This window comes from Schistocerca piceifrons, chromosome 8 (assembly GCF_021461385.2).
Source record: "Schistocerca piceifrons isolate TAMUIC-IGC-003096 chromosome 8, iqSchPice1.1, whole genome shotgun sequence".
Lineage (NCBI taxonomy): Eukaryota > Metazoa > Arthropoda > Insecta > Orthoptera > Acrididae > Schistocerca > Schistocerca piceifrons.
Genome location: NC_060145.1, coordinates 47,983,662 through 48,002,152, shown reverse-complemented (window position 1 = coordinate 48,002,152; position 18,491 = coordinate 47,983,662).

The following is an 18,491-nucleotide window of genomic DNA, read 5'->3' as shown; positions in this document are numbered from 1 at the left end:
ATGTTGTTGTAGCATTCTCAACACCGCCATTTTTGAGATTCCCGATTCTCGTGCAATTTGTCTGCTACTTATGTGCGGATTAGCCGCGACAGCAGCTAAAACACCTACTTGTGCATCATCATTTGTTGCAGCTCGTGGTTGACGTTTCACATGTGGCTGAACACTTCCTGTTTCCTTAAATAACGTAACTATCCGGCGAACGGTCCGGACACTTGGATGATGTCCAGGATACCGAGCAGCATACATAGCACACGCCCGTTGGGGATTTTGATCAAAATAGCCATACATCAACACGATATCGACCTTTTCCTCAATTGGTAAACGGTACATTTTAACACGGGTAATGTATCACGAAGCAAATACCGTCCGCACTGGTGGAATGTTACGTGATGCCACGTACTTATACGTTTGTGAGTATTACAGCGCCATTTATCACAAAGCGAAAAAAGTGGTCCAACTAAAACATTCATATTTCTGTACGTACTACACGAATATGTAATAAAAAATGAGGGTTCCTATTTTAAAAAAAACGCAGTTGATATCCGTTTGACCTATGGCAGCGCCATCTAGTGGGCCAACCATAGCGCCATCTGGTTTCCCCCTTCAAGCTATACGAGTTTCATTCTTTGTAGTTTTTTCGTTTCATGCTTATTTCGTGAGATATTTGGCCCAGTGACTATCAATGGACCACCCTGTATATATCTGATATCCCTCCAACACAGTCCAGGAAGTTTGACGATGCAGACGACTGACCATCAGCTATATAACACAAAACGTTTGAAAGAACTGAAGAAATACTAACTTCTGATCTAGACATCTTAACCTCCTATTTCCGTAAATGGAGATTACAATCAAACTCACTTATGACAGAAGTTTCATGTTTTCATCTGTCCAATAGATGGGCAAACAGAGCCCTCCACGTCTATTTTGAAGAAGACAAACATCATTATAATGCTTTTGTTGTTGTGGTCTTCAATCCTGAGACTGGTCTGATGCAGCTCTCCATGCTACTCTATCCTTTGCAAGCTTCTTCATCTCCAAGTAGTATCAGATACTCAGTTATAGCAAACCATAATTTCAAGTACAAGATATACTAGCTTGGAATACAGAAACCTCCAGAGCTAGACACACAGCCCCAAAGAGGTCACTGAAATGCATAAAGAAACGGGATTCCTGAGCAGCTCACACCGGGCAGAATTAATAATCGTTAAGTACAGCACTTACTAAACAGTCTTCATAGATAATTTCAAACAAATGTCAAGGAAGCCAATAGCTTCAGGACTCCAGGTAGGCACAGCATAATACTGCCCTGCTGCTCTTGGCTGTTAACAAGTTGTTCAGTGCATCTCGGCGTATTTAGCACACCACAATCTACTGGCGCAGCTCGTAACCCAACGGACAATGGCGTTAACTTGCTGCAATCGCCAGGATGCCAAGTACTGAAGCTCACCCGTCCAGATCCGTGCCCGACACACCACTCGCCGCCACACAGCCCCTGAGGAAACATAACCCAGCAAATACCACTAGACGAGAGCCAGAGTTGATGGAACGCGCGCACAAGTGTCTCCAGCAGGATCACGCGCGCGCCCTCAAGGAAGACGCCGTGCCTCACGGGATGCATTCTTCCGCTCTGCTATTCAGTGTGTACGTCTAAGAAACAGTGACGCAAATAAAACAAATGTTCAAGAGTACAATTACAATTCAAGGTCAAAGGATATCAATATTTAGATTCGGTGATGTCAGTGAAAGTGAAGAAGACTTACAGGATATGCTGAACGAAATGAGCAGTCTCACGAGTATAGAATATGGATTGAGATTAAATCGAAGAAAGACGAGAGTAAAGAGAAGCAGCAGAAATGAGAAGCTTGAGAAACTGAAAATCGTGATTGATGTTCACATAGTAGATGAAGTTATGGAATTCTGCTACCTATGCAGTAAAATATAACCCATGACGGAGAGAGCAAGGAGGACATAAAAAGCAGACTAGTACTGGCACAATAGCCATTGTTGGCCAAGAGAGGTCTACTAGTATAAAACTCAGGTTTTAATTTGAGAAAAAAATTTCTGAGCCTGTGCGTTTGGAGCACAGCATTGTGTGGTAGTGAAACATGGATTGTGGGAAAACCGGTACAGCAGAAAATCGAAGCGCTTGAGGTGTGGTGTTACAGACGAATATTGAAAATTAGGTGGACTGATAAGGTAAGGAATGAGGAGGTCCTGCGCAAAATCGGAGAGGAAAGAAATATATGGAAAACATTGACAAAGGAAAAGGGTCATGATGATAATACATCTGTTAAGAGTCCGTCCCCCGTAGCAGAGTGGTCAGCGCGACAGAATGTCAATCCTAAGGTCCCGGGATCGATTCCCGGCTGGGTCGGAGATTTTCTCCGATCGGGGACTGGGTGTCGTGTTGTCCTAATCATCATCATTTCATCCCCATCGACGCGCAAGTCGCCGAAGTAGCGTCAACTCGAAAGACTTGCACCAGGCGAACGGTCTACCCGACGGGAGGCCCTAGTCACACGACATTTACGTTTGTTAAGACATCAGGGAATTACTTCCATGCTACTAGAGGGACCTGTAGAGAAAAAAAAACTGTAGAGAAAGACAGAGACTGCAATACATCACCAAATAATGAGGACGTAGGTCGTATGTGCAACTCTGAAATGAGGATGTTGCTACTGGAGAGGAATTCGTGGCGGGTCTGATCAAATCGGTCAAAAGACTGATGACCCAAAGAAAAGAATGACCAGAAGGAGCGGCTGTAGTCTTATAGTATGATTATAACTGTTGACTAGCTATAATTGATGTCAGTTAACGTCTTGTAGGAGACTGTAACACAAGCATAAACTGAAAGGAAGACTCCGACAATCCTAACAGCACAGCAGAGCTATCTGTGGTTTGTCTGTAAGAGGCAGTCAAATGAGAACGAGAAAGATGGAAAAAAGTAAGTAAACTGTGTATTATTTCGAAAGTAATTACCATATGTGTTAATCCAAGCCGGCCGAAGTGGCCGTGCGGTTAAAGGCGCTGCAGTCTGGAACCGCAAGACCGCTACGGTCGCAGGTTCGAATTCTGCCTCGGGCATGGATGTTTGTGATGTCCTTAGGTTAGTTAGGTTTAACTAGTTCTAAGTTCTAGGGGACTAATGACCTCAGCAGTTGAGTCCCATAGTGCTCAGAGCCATTTGAACCATTTTTTTGTTAATCCAATTTTCGCACTGTGAGATAAGACGTCAGTGCCTTCGTGGAAAAATGTTGGCGGTTGCCTGCAGAAACGTGATTGTTTCCAGACATGCATGTCCTCATCCAAAGCAGATCGACAGCGATGCACGTGTTTCTTCAGAGTTCCAGAAATATGAAATTGCATGGAGAGAGATTGGGACTGTATGGAGGATGTGGTCGAGTCCTTTAGAGTTATTGGAAAATTTAAGACCCCTCCCCTTGCCCTATGAACTACTAGTCACACAGTACAGTAACCTTTTCCTCCAGCAAATCTCAGCACTGTATTACAAAAATACAAGATGGTGGGATTGGTCCATTTGTGATAGTGAGAATTTAATCAGAGAGCAGCACTCCTTACCTCCAGTGCGGTATTTAAAAAAATCCAACATGTCGGAAATACCACAACTGTGTTAAAATGCAATTAAAAGTAATACCCCGCCTCCAATACCTCTAGAAAATCATAGTGCTGTATTAAAAATCCAGTATACCAATTGCGTGTGTTATACCTCACGTCCCATCCTCTTTCTAACTACTCAAAGCATATTATTTAAACAGTGTATAAAATTGTGCCAAATTGCATTATTTACGATGTACACTTTCCTATTTGCTACCAATCAAGATGTAACATTAAGAACAGTGCCAAATGATGTTAAAATTATGAAACCCTTACATTAAAGCCAATTACGTTCTTTATTTCCAAAAGACTTTTATCTCTGAGATAAAAATATTGTTAAATTGCATTATTTACTACACGTGTATACCCCTGATGTCCTATTAAAATGACTGAAATGTCGAAGATATGCACTGTGTAAGTAAAAGGGCGCACATCCATTGCATAGTGATCCACATCTCCCATCTCTCCTCCAGAGCCTATAAATAAAATGCAAAAGCCATTGACAGTGGCCAGCCGGTGTGGCCGTGCGGTTCTAGGCGCTTCAGTCTGGAACCGCGTGACCGCTACGGTCGCAGGTTCGAATCCTACCTCGGGCGTGGATGTGTGTGATGTCCTTAGGTTAGTTAGGTTTAAGTAGTTCTAAGTTCTAGGGGACTGATGACCACAGTGCTCAGAGCCATTTGACAGTGTTGGTTCATATGGGCTGTGCTCAAAAACATCTGAAAGAAAGACTTTAATTATTTACCAAAACATACGTCACGTACATCCCCTGACGACCTAACATTACAGTTACAATGTAGACGCAGCACAGAATGAAATTTTCGCTTTGGAGGAGTGTCCGAAACTTCCTGGTAGATTAAGACTGTGTAGTGCAGAATCGAATTCATGACCTTTGTCTTTTGCGGGAAGGTGGCCTACCGACTGAACAACCCAGCTTTGCTTCCTTGATTACTTCATATCCTACATTCCAAACTTCATAGAAGCTCTCCTGCGAACCTTGGAAGACTAGCACTTCTGCAGGAAAGGATTTGACGGGGACATTGTTTAGCCACAGCCTCCTGTGAAATTTGGAATGTAGGAGATGAGGTTCTGGCGGAGGTAAAGCTGCATAGGTCGGTCCTGAGACGTGCTTGGGTAGTTCTGTTGGTGGAGCACTTGCCAGCAAAAAGGAAAGTCTCGAGTTAGAGTCTGGGTCCGCCAAACATGTTAACCTTCCAGGAAGCTTCATATTAGGCCCATATCGTCTGTGCTAAAATGTATCCAAACTGCCGTTTTTGTCAAAAAATATGTCGAAGTATCTAAGTTGCCTAAATACCGAAACTGTTGTCACCTATACTTGCATTGTATACTGACATCCAAAAAATCTTTTATTGACTGTCTCAGTATTCGCACTGGTAAATTTCATTCACTATTTAATACTGGAATGAATATATAACACATTCTCTATAAACAATTAGTAACCAACATTTTCTTGTAGAAATAAATAACAAATGAGGAATATGTAGTTGTTGAACATCAGTTTTACCATAAATACTATTCCTTAAACCCTGAAAGCGAGTAATGAAATCAGCTGATGTTTCACATACCCAGATGGTTAGTGCCACCAACAGATGGCTTCACTGTTAAAAAGCGTCATATGTTCGATCTACATACCACGAGTTTTTCTCATCGTCACCAACAGGTGTATGTACTGGTAAACAGGTTCTAGGTTCGATCTACCGACCATACTTGGTTTAAGACGAAAAAATAGTTTCAAATTAATTATTTTTCACAGCTATGATATCACAATATTCTAAAATGTCTGTAAAATGGGTCAGCGACGCGAATGGGTGATGATTATATCGATTATCATAGTGTTATTTTTCATCTATGAAACAAGATTGTGATTTCTGAAGTAAGTTTCAGGTGGTGTGGGCAGAGTGCAAATAACGTCTCATTAGAAAAATACAACTGATAACAACTACAGCAATTGATTGGGGACTAGATTAGGTTAAGTACAACAAAACCATTGTATGGTGCAAATTGGTTACTTTATTTCATCAGTGATGCTTGTAAACATGCCACAATATTCTAAAATGCGTAAGAAAATGTAACTTTAACATTGCAACAGTATCTAAAGAAGAGGAGAAAAGATAACGCAACACAAGGAAAAATAGAATCGATGGTGCTGCTGCATTCGAAACAATGGCACACTGAACGTACCACCATACGCACAACACGATTTCTTAGAGAAGAAAGGAGTACGGTGTTCGATTTTAAGAAACAGCAGACTTTTTTAATTGTGACATATCACTTAAACTGCAGAACGACACCGGTTGTTTATACACACACTCGTGTGAGGCGACCTAAGATTGTAGCAGTGGCAGATGTAAGATCTCCAATGTCACAGTCCGTATCTCGAAAATAAATAATATTTTTTATCACTTTTTGTAAGATTTCACATAGTTTGCAGGAAAATGAAATGCAAATGGTTCAAATGGTTCAAATGGCTCTGAGCACTACGCGACTTAACTTCTGAGGTCATGAGTCGCCTAGAACTTAGAACTAATTAAACCTAACTAACCTAAGGACAGCACACACATCCATGCCCGAGGCAGGATTCGAACCTGCGACTGTAGCGGTCGCTCGGTTCCAGACTGTAGCGCCCAGAACCGCACGGCCACTCCGGCCGGCAATAAAATGCACTCTAAGACAAAAAGAATAATAAACATCACCAAGGAATTAGCCGAATAGGTGGGAAATCGGTGGATGCCATGTATAGCTACAGACAAATAAATGATTAAAATTTCAGATAAATCTATCATTCATTCAAGAGAAAGAGTTCTACAAACTGAGCAAGTCAGTAACGCATTAGTCCACCTCTGGTCCTCACGCAAGGGATTATTCGGCTTGGCATTGATTTGCAGCGTTGTTGGATATCCTTTTCAGGGATTCGTGCCTAATTCTGTGCAGTTCTTGTCTTATATTGTAAAAATCCCGAGCTGGTTCGAGGGCCTTGCCCATATTGCTCCACAACTGGGACGAGATCTGACGATGTTGCTGGCCAACGTGGGGTTTGGCAAGCACGAAGACAGGCAGTGGAAAGAAGACAAGCAGCAGCGACTCTCGCTGTGTGTGGACGAGAATTGTGTTGCTGAAATGTAAGCCCAAGACGATTTACCATGAAGTGGTACAAAACGAAGGTTAAAATATCGCCCATTACTGCTTTGCTGTATGGGAGCCACGGATGTCAACTGAAAGGGTTCTGCTATGAAATGAATCGGCATTTACGACCACCAGTCCTGGTTGTCGGTCCATATGGCAGACGACAGTAAGGTTGGTATCTTACCACTGTCTGAGATGTCTCCAGGCACGTCTGTGATATGGAATGTCACTACCTTGATTACAATTGTCTTTAGTGATGAGTCCCGCTTCGAACTGCGCCCTGATGACCAACAAAGAAGTGTGCCCCGGACGGTGGTGGGATGGTGGGATACCAGCCTGAGTTCGCCCGCCATACAGCTCTGCGAGAAGTGATGGTCTAGGGCGCCATTTATTTTCATAGCAGGAGCCCTTTGATTGTCGTCCGCAGCACCTATAGAGCAAAGTGGTACGTTGACGATATTCTATGACCGGTTTCGTTCCCTCTCAGGTCAAGCCATCCCGGCTTACACCTCAGAAAGACAATGCCCACATACACAATGCGAGGGTTTCTGCCAAACTCTCTCTTTGCCAGCAAGGTCGCTGTTTCTTTTCTAGATGGCCGCCGAGTGAGATCACAGGTATTTTCCTCGTCCTCTAGAAGAACTTATTTAAGAGGAAATAGTGTCAAATTTAAATTTTTTTTGCTTCGTATAATTTCTGTAGTGTCCGTTCTTGTCACACAACTGAATATTAGGGTCCTTGCAGAGTTTGTCGAAAAATTTTCGTGTTATCTGAAGTCCCGATAATCGCGACATAACCCGAAATTTTGTGTAGCAGAAACATAAGTTTCTTGTTCCCCAATCAAAATGTTCCAACTGCGTACCTGACAGTGCAAATTTCGTTAAAAAAACATCTACTAGTTTCATCAGTGTCTATTGTCGCAATAAAAGTGTAATTAAATGTTTCTAAATCGTATTTAACTTACAAATTTCGTCCGTTTACTAGTTAGATAGACGCGATATAGGTCTAAATTTTCCGAGTAGTAAGCGTTTGATAACTGACAAAAAACGCTTGATAACGTAAATTCTCTAAGAGCAAAGTAATTACTGATTCATTCTTCTACCATTGTATCTCTAAATTAGTACAAAACAACAACCACCGAACATAAGATCTTTGTGTCGTTTTTTATTAACCTACAGCCAATCTCGCGTCCTTGACAAATTTAAAACATTCTTTAAACTTAATTATTCTTTCGAAACTGACCATGACTGACAAATATGGGAGCTGTAACAGGGTAGTGAGTAGAGGGATTTGTTGCCAGTCTTGTAGGAAATATTTTCACTGGGGGGGGGGGGGGGGGATGCAATGGGGAGAATCTTGGGAGAACAGACGATGCTCTCTCCTGGAACTGCAGGGTATGCAGTAGGAACATTTTGATTGGGGAACAGGAAAGGAAATTTGTGCCCTTCAGACATAATTGGAGGAAGCAAGGAATGAACTGACAAGGATCAAGGGAGAAGTGGGGAGGAGGGTTCTATTAAATAAATTAGAAGGATTAGGAATAAGAGGGGTAGCTAATGACTGGTTTCGATCATACCTAGCAGATAGGGCACAAATAGTATAGATAACACTTACTTCAAATAGATCTAAAAATTAGTAAAATACTTATCAGAAACAAAATAAATTAATATAGGTGTTCTGCAAGGTAGCATATTAGGACCAATACTACTCCTGATATACATCAATGACTTTCCCAGTAGTGTTACTCATGGTGAAAAAATTCTCTTCGCTGATGACAGTAATATTATAGTCACTGAGAAAATCAGGGAACTCCTGGCAAGAAAGCAAATGAAACTCTCAAGGAAGTTTACAGTTGGTCAACAAGCAATAAAGTGACATTGAACTTAAAAAACTAATGCCATAAGAATAATAACCAAAAATAGTTGTCGAGCTCATTGTAAAGATCTATTCAAAACACTGGGGATTTTAACTGCTCTGTGTGAATATATTTACCAGTCAGTTCTACACATCAACAATAACATTGGTAATTACTGCACAAACAGCTCTGTCTATGACCATTGAGCAAGAGCTAGACTCAACTTATATTTACAAAGCAAAAGTAAACATCAAACTCAAAATGGCATTTTCTACCAAGGAATAAAACTGTATAATAAATTACCAAAAGAGATTAAAGAAATTGCAAAAAATGCACTTATTTAAAACTGCAACTAAAAAGCACCTGTTATGCAATACGTTTTATACACTGAAGCATTACTTAGATAAAACAGAGTAGGGGTTTGGTAAAAAGAAAATGTTATACAAATAAATAATAATAATGTTATAAAACATTCAACATTCCATATAACACCTTCACACTATGTTTTTTTCCTTCTTTTATCCTTTTCTAGAAAAATATACCAACAAGCTATGCATAACACAAGTCTAACACGTCTTCCTCTTTCTGAGCTCAACATCTCACTCGTTATAGAGGGATAGCAAATGGGAAGTTGCGGTACAGAAAATGGCCCAGAGATCACAGTGTGTATGTGTTTGTGTGTAGTGAGTGAATTGTTATGAAACAATGTGCATATAGTGTGTGCAGTGACTCAGAGTGAGATATTTATGAACAGTGTGGAATTACATTATTTAATAAATTATTTGTAAAATAAGTATTGTTTATCAGGAATAAATCTAATGATTGTCTGTAACTAGAAGTCTGTAAATGTAGGTGTATACGAATTAGCTTATTTTAAATTAGACTAAACTTGTAAATAGATTGACATGTCCGACATCCTTGGAAAAGGACATCTACAGATGAATAAAACTACCACTGTTACTACAGTTCAGAATGTTTGGAGCATTATAGGCACGACCCTCCAATTATCTCAGGATTTTGACCATTTAACAAATCCAACAAATCTATCAATGCCAAACCGAATAACCCCTTGCGTAAGGGCCAGAGGTGGATAACGTGTTACTGATGTGCTCAATGTGTGAACTTCTTTCTCTTGAGTGGATTACCCACATTTCCTAAAATTTTAATCATTTGAATGTCCATTCATGGACATCACATCCATTGACTTCCATCCCATTAGGATAATTCCTTCGTAGCGCGTCGCTTTTTCCCCTTAGAGTGTATTGTCTGCAGTGCTTATTAAAATGCATTTAGCTTCCATATTAGCAATACTGATAAATACGTTTGGGTTAAGCAGCATTCCTTATGATGAAAATTTCGGCTGCATACCACATTTTCCAGTTCTAAGGACTTTATCTTCTTCTGAAAGCGCCTGTACTGTGTAGAAATATATAAGGAGCTTGCATGGTTGTCGTAATATGCAAGAACTCTAAGAAAATGTGAGCGAAAATAAAGTGGCATTATATGTAAGATTCCACGTACTTTGCAAGGATTGGAGGTTGGTGGCTTGTTTTCATAAGATTTTGACATAAAGTAGTGGAAGTAATTATTAATAATTAAATGCTTTAGATTTCTGCAACTCTACTTCACAACATTTTATAACGTAAAATTACTTCCCTACTTCACGAATCACCATTACTGTAGAACTGGCGGGCTGTAGGAAAATTTTACTAGTAACAGAGATAAAAAGTGAGCGACAGGTAAAAAAGTTTAATCTAAATTGTTTTATTATTTATCAAAATACTCACAAAATGCATGTTGACACTTCTGGTAAAAACGTGTGATTAAGCAGCTCTCCTAAGAGTTATGTAAGTGTGTTATAGCTAAGTCTGCTAGCAGTTAACCCAGTGCAAAAAATGTTTACATTATCAAACCATTTTATGTGTCAAAACTGTTCACTGATATCCAGTTATTACGACAAATATGCTCTTACAGAAGCTAAAAGAGGATTCTGACACACAGTACGTGATGAAAGGGAAGGTGCACGTTTGAATAAACAGCAATGTATCTATACAGAAAGAAGATCACTCCTTGATCTTCTTGGAAACACTTTGCACAGCTGACTATTGCCAGAAGTCCTCAAAATTTTATGGTAAGAGTTACATGTTTTCCTCATGATGGTTAGTGTTACTTTCTTCAACGCTGAAGCACATGACTTTGCTTGTACCTCATCAGATTTTTCTGTGGTATGGATGTGTGGCTTGTTTACACAGGATAGGGGGTCTGTTGTTTGGTTCACAGGAACTCGCATTGTTCATAACTGTGAAGATGTAACAGAAATTGTGGGGCAACCTGATACATTTGAGACACCAATCTAATACACTTTTGGGCAAATTGATGAAGTCTGAAGGGTAATATCAAACACATCTGGGGCTAGGTGATATGCTTTAGAGATAACTTGATACATACAGTACCGATATGTACACTCCTGGAAATTGAAATAAGAACACCGTGAATTCATTGTCCCAGGAAGGGGAAACTTTATTGACACATTCCTGGGGTCAGATACATCACATGATCACACTGACAGAACCATAGGCACATAGACACAGGCAACAGAGCATGCACAATGTCGGCACTAGTACAGTGTATATCCACCTTTCGCAGCAATGCAGGCTGCTATTCTCCCATGGAGACGATCGTAGAGATGCTGGATGTAGTCCTGTGGAACGGCTTGCCATGCCATTTCCACCTGGCGCCTCAGTTGGACCAGCGTTCGTGCTGGACGTGCAGACCGCGTGAGACGACGCTTCATCCAGTCCCAAACATGCTCAATGGGGGACAGATCCGGAGACCTTGCTGGCCAGGGTAGTTGACTTACACCTTCTAGAGCACGTTGGGTGGCACGGGATACATGCGGACGTGCATTGTCCTGTTGGAACAGCAAGTTCCCTTGCCGGTCTAGGAATGGTAGAACGATGGGTTCGATGACGGTTTGGATGTACCGTGCACTATTCAGTGTCCCCTCGACGATCACCAGTGGTGTACGGCCAGTGTAGGAGATCGCTCCCCACACCATGATGCCGGGTGTTGGCCCTGTGTGCCTCGGTCGTATGCAGTCCTGATTGTGGCGCTCACCTGCACGGCGCCAAACACGCATACGACCATCATTGGCACCAAGGCAGAAGCGACTCTCATCGCTGAAGACGACACGTCTCCATTCGTCCCTCCATTCACGCCTGTCGCGACACCACTGGAGGCGGGCTGCACGATGTTGGGGCGTGAGCGGAAGACGGCCTAACGGTGTGCGGGACCGTAGCCCAGCTTCATGGAGACGGTTGCGAATGGTCCTCGCCGGTACCCCAGGAGCAACAGTGTCCCTAATTTGCCGGGAAGTGGCGGTGCGGTCCCCTACGGCACTGCGTAGGATCCTACGGTCTTGGCGTGCATCCGTGCGTCGCTGCGGTCCGGTCCCAGGTCGACGGGCACGTGGACCTTCCGCCGACCACTGGCGACAACATCGATGTACTGTAGAGACCTCACGCCCCACGTGTTGAGCAATTCGGCGGTACGTCCAACCGGCCTCCCGCATGCCCACTATACGCCCTCGCTCAAAGTCCGTCAACTGCACATACGGTTTACGTCCACGCTGTCGCGGCATGCTACCAGTGTTAAAGACTGCGATGGAGCTCCGTATGCCACGGCAAACTGGCTGACACTGACGGCGGCGGTGCACAAATGCTGCGCAGCTAGCGCCATTCGACGGCCAACACCGCGGTTCCTGGTGTGTCCGCTGTGCCGTGCGTGTGATCATTGCTTGTACAGCCCTCTCGCAGTGTCCGGAGCAAGTATGGTGGGTCTGACACACCGGTGTCAATGTGTTCTTTTTTCCATTTCCAGGAGTGTATATAGTCTCTTACAATTACATAACGCATATGTTAATGAGACATTATTCACCGTTTCATACCACAATCTAGCTGTACCTAAAAATCTCGTCAGCTTTTGGCAGAGGCAGGAAGATGTGGTTCAAGAAGATATGTATATCAATTTCTCATCAGATGTACTTCTCAGAGGTTGGGACAACTATTCCAAAAGAAAACAGACGAAGACGTTAGAAACATCTTATCTATGAAAAAAGAAGAAAGTAAGGAATATGATGGTTATGGAGATGGAGAGACAGAAGGTCAACTGGCAGCTTGACCATCATTAATTTGTAACCACCCTTCACCTCCATGCTGGTACGGCATATAATTATTCCAAATTATTATTTGCTGCTGAATCTATTTCTGACAAGCAAGCACATGACTGTTGAAAACTGATGGATAAGCCACAGTCGTGGTGGTTTTCAGCGATAGTTGATTTCTTTTATTGCCATGTAGTACATAATGTTCATGCTCCGACACACAAATGGTAAATAGTCTCTTGTTTTTTCCAATACATAATTCGCACATACACATCCAAGTTCTTAGACACTTGCAGTGTAGAGAGTACATACAGAATCCTTCCCAGACCTCAGCAGATCTTGTAGCTTTTGACCACTCTGGAATATTAGTTGCATTTTTCTGCGATGCAGCACATTGCCTACATGGTAATTAAGCAATGGTAAGACTATGTTCTTTCATATGTTTTATCTTCACTTTGCCTCATATCTCACTGTTTGTTCTTGTTGCTACATTAATTTACACAGAATGTTGTCCGGACCTCGTGTAGTTGATGTTGGTGGTTGCCATTTCGTAATCCAGTGAGTTCGGGCTTTCTGCAAACGTAGCATAGTGTTCTTGCTTGCTGGTTGGTGGTGCGATTCCTCATGCAGATATCTGTTGGTTGTTGATGTGCATCGGTTCTCTGCACCGTTTATCCTAGTTTGTTTCTAGACGTTCTGTACACTTCTCTGTTCAGAAAAGGAATCACCCTTTTATTTTCTGCTTCTAGCCACTTTTTGTGTAAGCTGCAGAGGAACTGATAAAATACCATAGCTCTGCTTAACCATGTTTCTTTCAGTGTTTCATAATGACGCCGCTTAATGCCAGAAATGATTTTATTGGCGGTATTACTACTTGTAAAATAACATTAATCGTTAGAACCTTTACTATGCTGACTTATAACGCAATCTAACACTAATGTGCTCGCGTGTTTGCGTGTGTGTGTGTGTGGGTGTGTGTGTGTGTGTGTGTGTGTGTGTGCTTTCCGTTTTAACGTATTAATGCTACGAAGATGTACTAAAAAAACTAAATCTTATATAATGGTGTTTTGTATCAACTGAGCACAGGATTAAACAGACAAAAGTTACATATACAATGTCCACTAATAGACGTTACATATCACAGCAAAACTTTTATATTCTTGTGACTGGGTTCAGTTAATAATAGCACAGAAGCCCTGTTAATTGCTTCTAATGTTTAATCATTAACTTTCAACAATTTTATAACCATTTAACTGACATCAGTATGGTAATTGGAGCGTGGCTGGGTTCGGTCAGGTGCTCTATTACTGGTTAGATGCATCGGTTACGTTAAGGCTAAGTTGTTTTTCTGGTGATTCTTTTGCCTCGACGCAAAATAAACTCATGAATCGTTACTGAAAAGTTTCAGATTTCGTCGTAACAATGTGCTTAAGAAATGTACCTAAAAACTTCTCTTACCCTCCCTGATTAAATTATCAGTTCTTTGAACTTTTGACAAATATCAGGATTGGAAAAAAATTATCCACTTCAAGTGCCACCAAAATAGCGTGTCTTAGTGCCGTGGGATGTACCATAGTGGAAAGAGCATTAAACCACCCAAAATACATATACTTATTTTCACTGACAGTTTTCAGAATTTACGACTTCGTGTCCCGCACCATTCATCGAGCAAGGCGGTGCAGTGGAGAACACCGGATTTGTGTTCAAAAGAATCGAGATTGATATGCTTGTCTAGATCTTCCACTGTTTCCCCAAATGGCTTAAAGCAAATACCAAGATTGTTCCTTCGAAACGGATGCTGCAGATTTTCTTTACCAAAGTTTCTCATACGACTGGGGTTTTTCTCTGATTACTGCGTCGTCGACGGTACGTTAAACCCTTATCTTCCATCCCTTCTTCCTTGATCTTCATAATGATGATTGTCTCCTCTCATTTTCATCCCCACATTGTACGTAGCTGTAAGAATCTACCACAAGAGTGATTAGACCCCCTTCATCCTTACCAATGATGACTTTCTAACTGTGGCTTCCGTCGTCTCATAGTCGTTGGATTCAGTTGCTAACCTTATCGTTGTAACAACGGTAAGTACCGTTTCTCGGCATATCAGAGCCATTTATATCGAGAGCTTGTGCTTGAAATTATCCACTTTCCTAACCTTACTTCACGCTCGGTCATCGACAAGAATATATTTGCTCGACAAAAATATTCCTTTTATTCAGTTATTTCCTCCTAATTAATTCATGCTTGCTTGTATTGGCAATATTCTGTGATACATATCCCTCTTTACTCAAACTACGTTTTTCTTATTCTGATACATTGTCGTACAAAAGTATTGATCAACATTAGCACTACCAAGAAGGAAGTGATGGGGTGTATGAGATAGGGGAACGCAGAATACTTCAAATTCTTCTCGCCCTATATGCTAGAAAAGGGCGGTTCGTTCTGCAGAACCATCACTTTCGGTCATGACACGAGATGCAAAGTTACTTGAAATTTTATCTGTTTATCAATGTATAGAGAGATGTAGCCCTTTTCGTGAGCAAGTCCTTGAGTTTTCTCCGTTTACAGAGCTTCGCCTTAGTTGGAGAACGGCCATTTTTATGAGTCCTTGAACGCATCTTACTTCAGTCGCCTGGATTGTTCAAAAACTGTGAATATTTGTTCTGATAAACCCATTTTCAGATGAAATTAAACTTCACCATCAGATCACGTGAATTGAGCTATGACGTATACAACTGTTTCGCGATCTTCGCTTAGATCGTCATAGAAATCAAGTCTGCTAATGTGCTAGTGTTCGGCAGCTTCACTTGTGACTCTAGATTTTTCCAGTGCTTTCTTAAGACGATTGAGGCCGATCGCTAATGGCTTCATTTCGTGAAGTGAAACACTAATCAGCCACGTCTTACTGATACCGCATCATGTTTAAGAACATTACATATCCTTTTTCGGAGCGCGAACCGTATTCAGCACAATTCGTAAACAAAATTTCAAAATGTACCAATAACAATTTATCCGTGCCAGTGGTGGTTGAATCTGTGGATATAGATTCAATTCCTTGAAGAAATACAGCAACCAGCCAGTTTTTATACAATTTTGTTAATGCCAAGACGCGCTGCGGTCTTTCACCCATCTCTAGCTGGTGTAATAAATATATTTATACCTTAATGAAAACTTTTTTAACTTCATTGATGCAGTGCAGCACTAAATGTGTGGCACAACAAAGTGGGATCTACGCATATATATATATATATATATATATATATATATATATATATATATATATATATATATGCGAAAAAAGGAGCAACAAGTTTCAAAATAAAACACAGATACAGCATTCAATGTTTAGTGCAAAAATAAACGAAGTTTGTACGAAGATAGAAACTACCAGTACTAAGCTAGTTGAAAATGGGCGGGAACACGAGACACGTGTGGGTATAAATTATGTGATGTAAGAGACAGTTAGTTACTGCAATGTTTCCACATAATGAACAACTATTGTACTGTGTTTTCCCTCTGATTAAAGATAACTAACATACTCGAATTTCTGAGAAGTGCATTCAGGGATATTTAGCCTGCCTCTACATATACAAACATAAAAAACAGTTTTGCTTCACTCCGGTTCCGAGAACTCCTGAAGATAGACGTTGACTGTTGATATTGTATCACAGACACAGTCCCTTTGACTGTTCAGAGATGTCACAAAACCCGCCCAAAGATGTAAACAACCATGCATGAGTACCGCCAATTAGACACAGGGGATCCTACAGCCGATCAGTTCCAGTCATTTCACCAGGAAGGAGGTACTCGGCTCGTGTTGTATGCAATTCAACCACGCTTAGACGGCCAATACCGCGGTTCGATCGCGTCCGCATTGTTAAATTGTGCCAGGAAGCGCTCTGAACAAGGGAAGTGTCCAGGCGTCTCGGACTGAACCAAAGCGATGTTGTTCAGGCATGGAGGACATACGGAGAGACAGGAACTGTCGATGGCGTGCCTCGCTCAGGCCGCCCAAGGGCTACTACTGCAGTGAATCACCGCTACCTACGGATTATGGCTCGGAGGAATCTTGACACCAACGCCACCATGTTTAATAATGCTTTTCGTACAGCCACAGGACGCCGTGTTATGACTCAAACTGTGCACAACAGGCTGCATGATGTTCAACTTCCCTCCCGACGTCCATGCAGCGCGGTATGGATGAGCCCAACAACATGCCGAATGGACCGCTCGGGTTTGGCATCTTGTTCTCTTCACCGATGAGTGTCGCATATGCTTTCAACCACACAATCGTCGGAGACGTATTTGGAGCCAACCCGGTCAGGCTGAACGCCTTAGACACGCATTATCTGGGGCCGACGTGTGCCGCTGGTGGTCGTGGAAGGAGCAGTAACAGCTGTACCATACGTGAATGTAATCCTCCAACCGATAGTGCAACCATATCGGCAGTACACTGGCGAAGCATTCGCCTTCGCCGGCCGCTGTAGCCGAGCGGTTCTAGGCGCTTCAGTCTGTAACCGCGCGTCCGCTACTGTCGCAGGTTCGAATCCTGCCTCGGGCATGGATGTGTGTGATGTCATTAGGTTAGTTAGCTTTAAGTAATTCTAAGTTCTAGGGGACTGATGACCTCAGATTTTAAGTCCCATTTGAAGCATTCGTCTTCATGGACGACAATTCGCACCCCCATCGTGCACACCTTGTGAATGACTTCCTTCAGGATAACGACATCGCTCGACTAGAGTGGCCAGCATGTTCTCCAAACGTGAACCCTATCGAACACGTCTGGGATAGATTGAAAAGGGCTGTTTATAGTAGGGCCGGCCTAAGTGGCCGTGCGGTTAAAGGCGCTGCAGTCTGGAACCGCAAGACCGCTACGGTCGCAGGTTCGAATCCTGCCTCGGGCATGGATGTTTGTGATGTCCTTAGGTTAGTTAGGTTTAACTACACTCCTGGAAACTGAAACAAGAACACCGTGAATTCATTGTCCCAGGAAGGGGAAACTTTATTGACACATTCCTGGGGTCAGATACATCACATGATCACACTGACACAACCACAGGCACATAGACACAGGCAACAGAGCATGCACAATGTCGGCACTAGTACAGTGTATATCCACCTTTCGCAGCAATGCAGGCGGCTATTCTCCCATGGAGACGATCGTAGAGATGGTGGATGTAGTCCTGTGGAACGGCTTGCCATGCCATTTCCACCTGGCGCCTCAGCTTGACCAGCGTTCGTGCTGGACGTGCAGACCGCGTGAGACGATGCTTCATCCAGTCCCAAACATGCTCAATGGGGGACAGATCCGGAGATCTTGCTGGCCAGGGTAGTTGACTTACACCTTCTAGAGCACGTTGGGTGGCACGGGATACATGCGGACGTGCATTGTCCTGTTGGAACAGCAAGTTCCCTTGCCGGTCTAGGAATGGTAGAACGATGGGTTCGATGACGGTTTGGATGTACCGTGCACTATTCAGTGTCCCCTCGACGATCACCAGTGGTGTACGGTCAGTGTAGGAGATCGCTCCCCACACCATGATGCCGGGTGTTGGCCCTGTGTGCCTCGGTCGTATGCAGTCCTGATTGTGGCGCTCACCTGCACGGCGCCAAACACGCATACGACCATCATTGGCACCAAGGCAGAAGCGACTCTCATCGCTGAAGACGACACGTCTCCAGTCGTCCCTCCATTCACGCCTGTCGCGACAC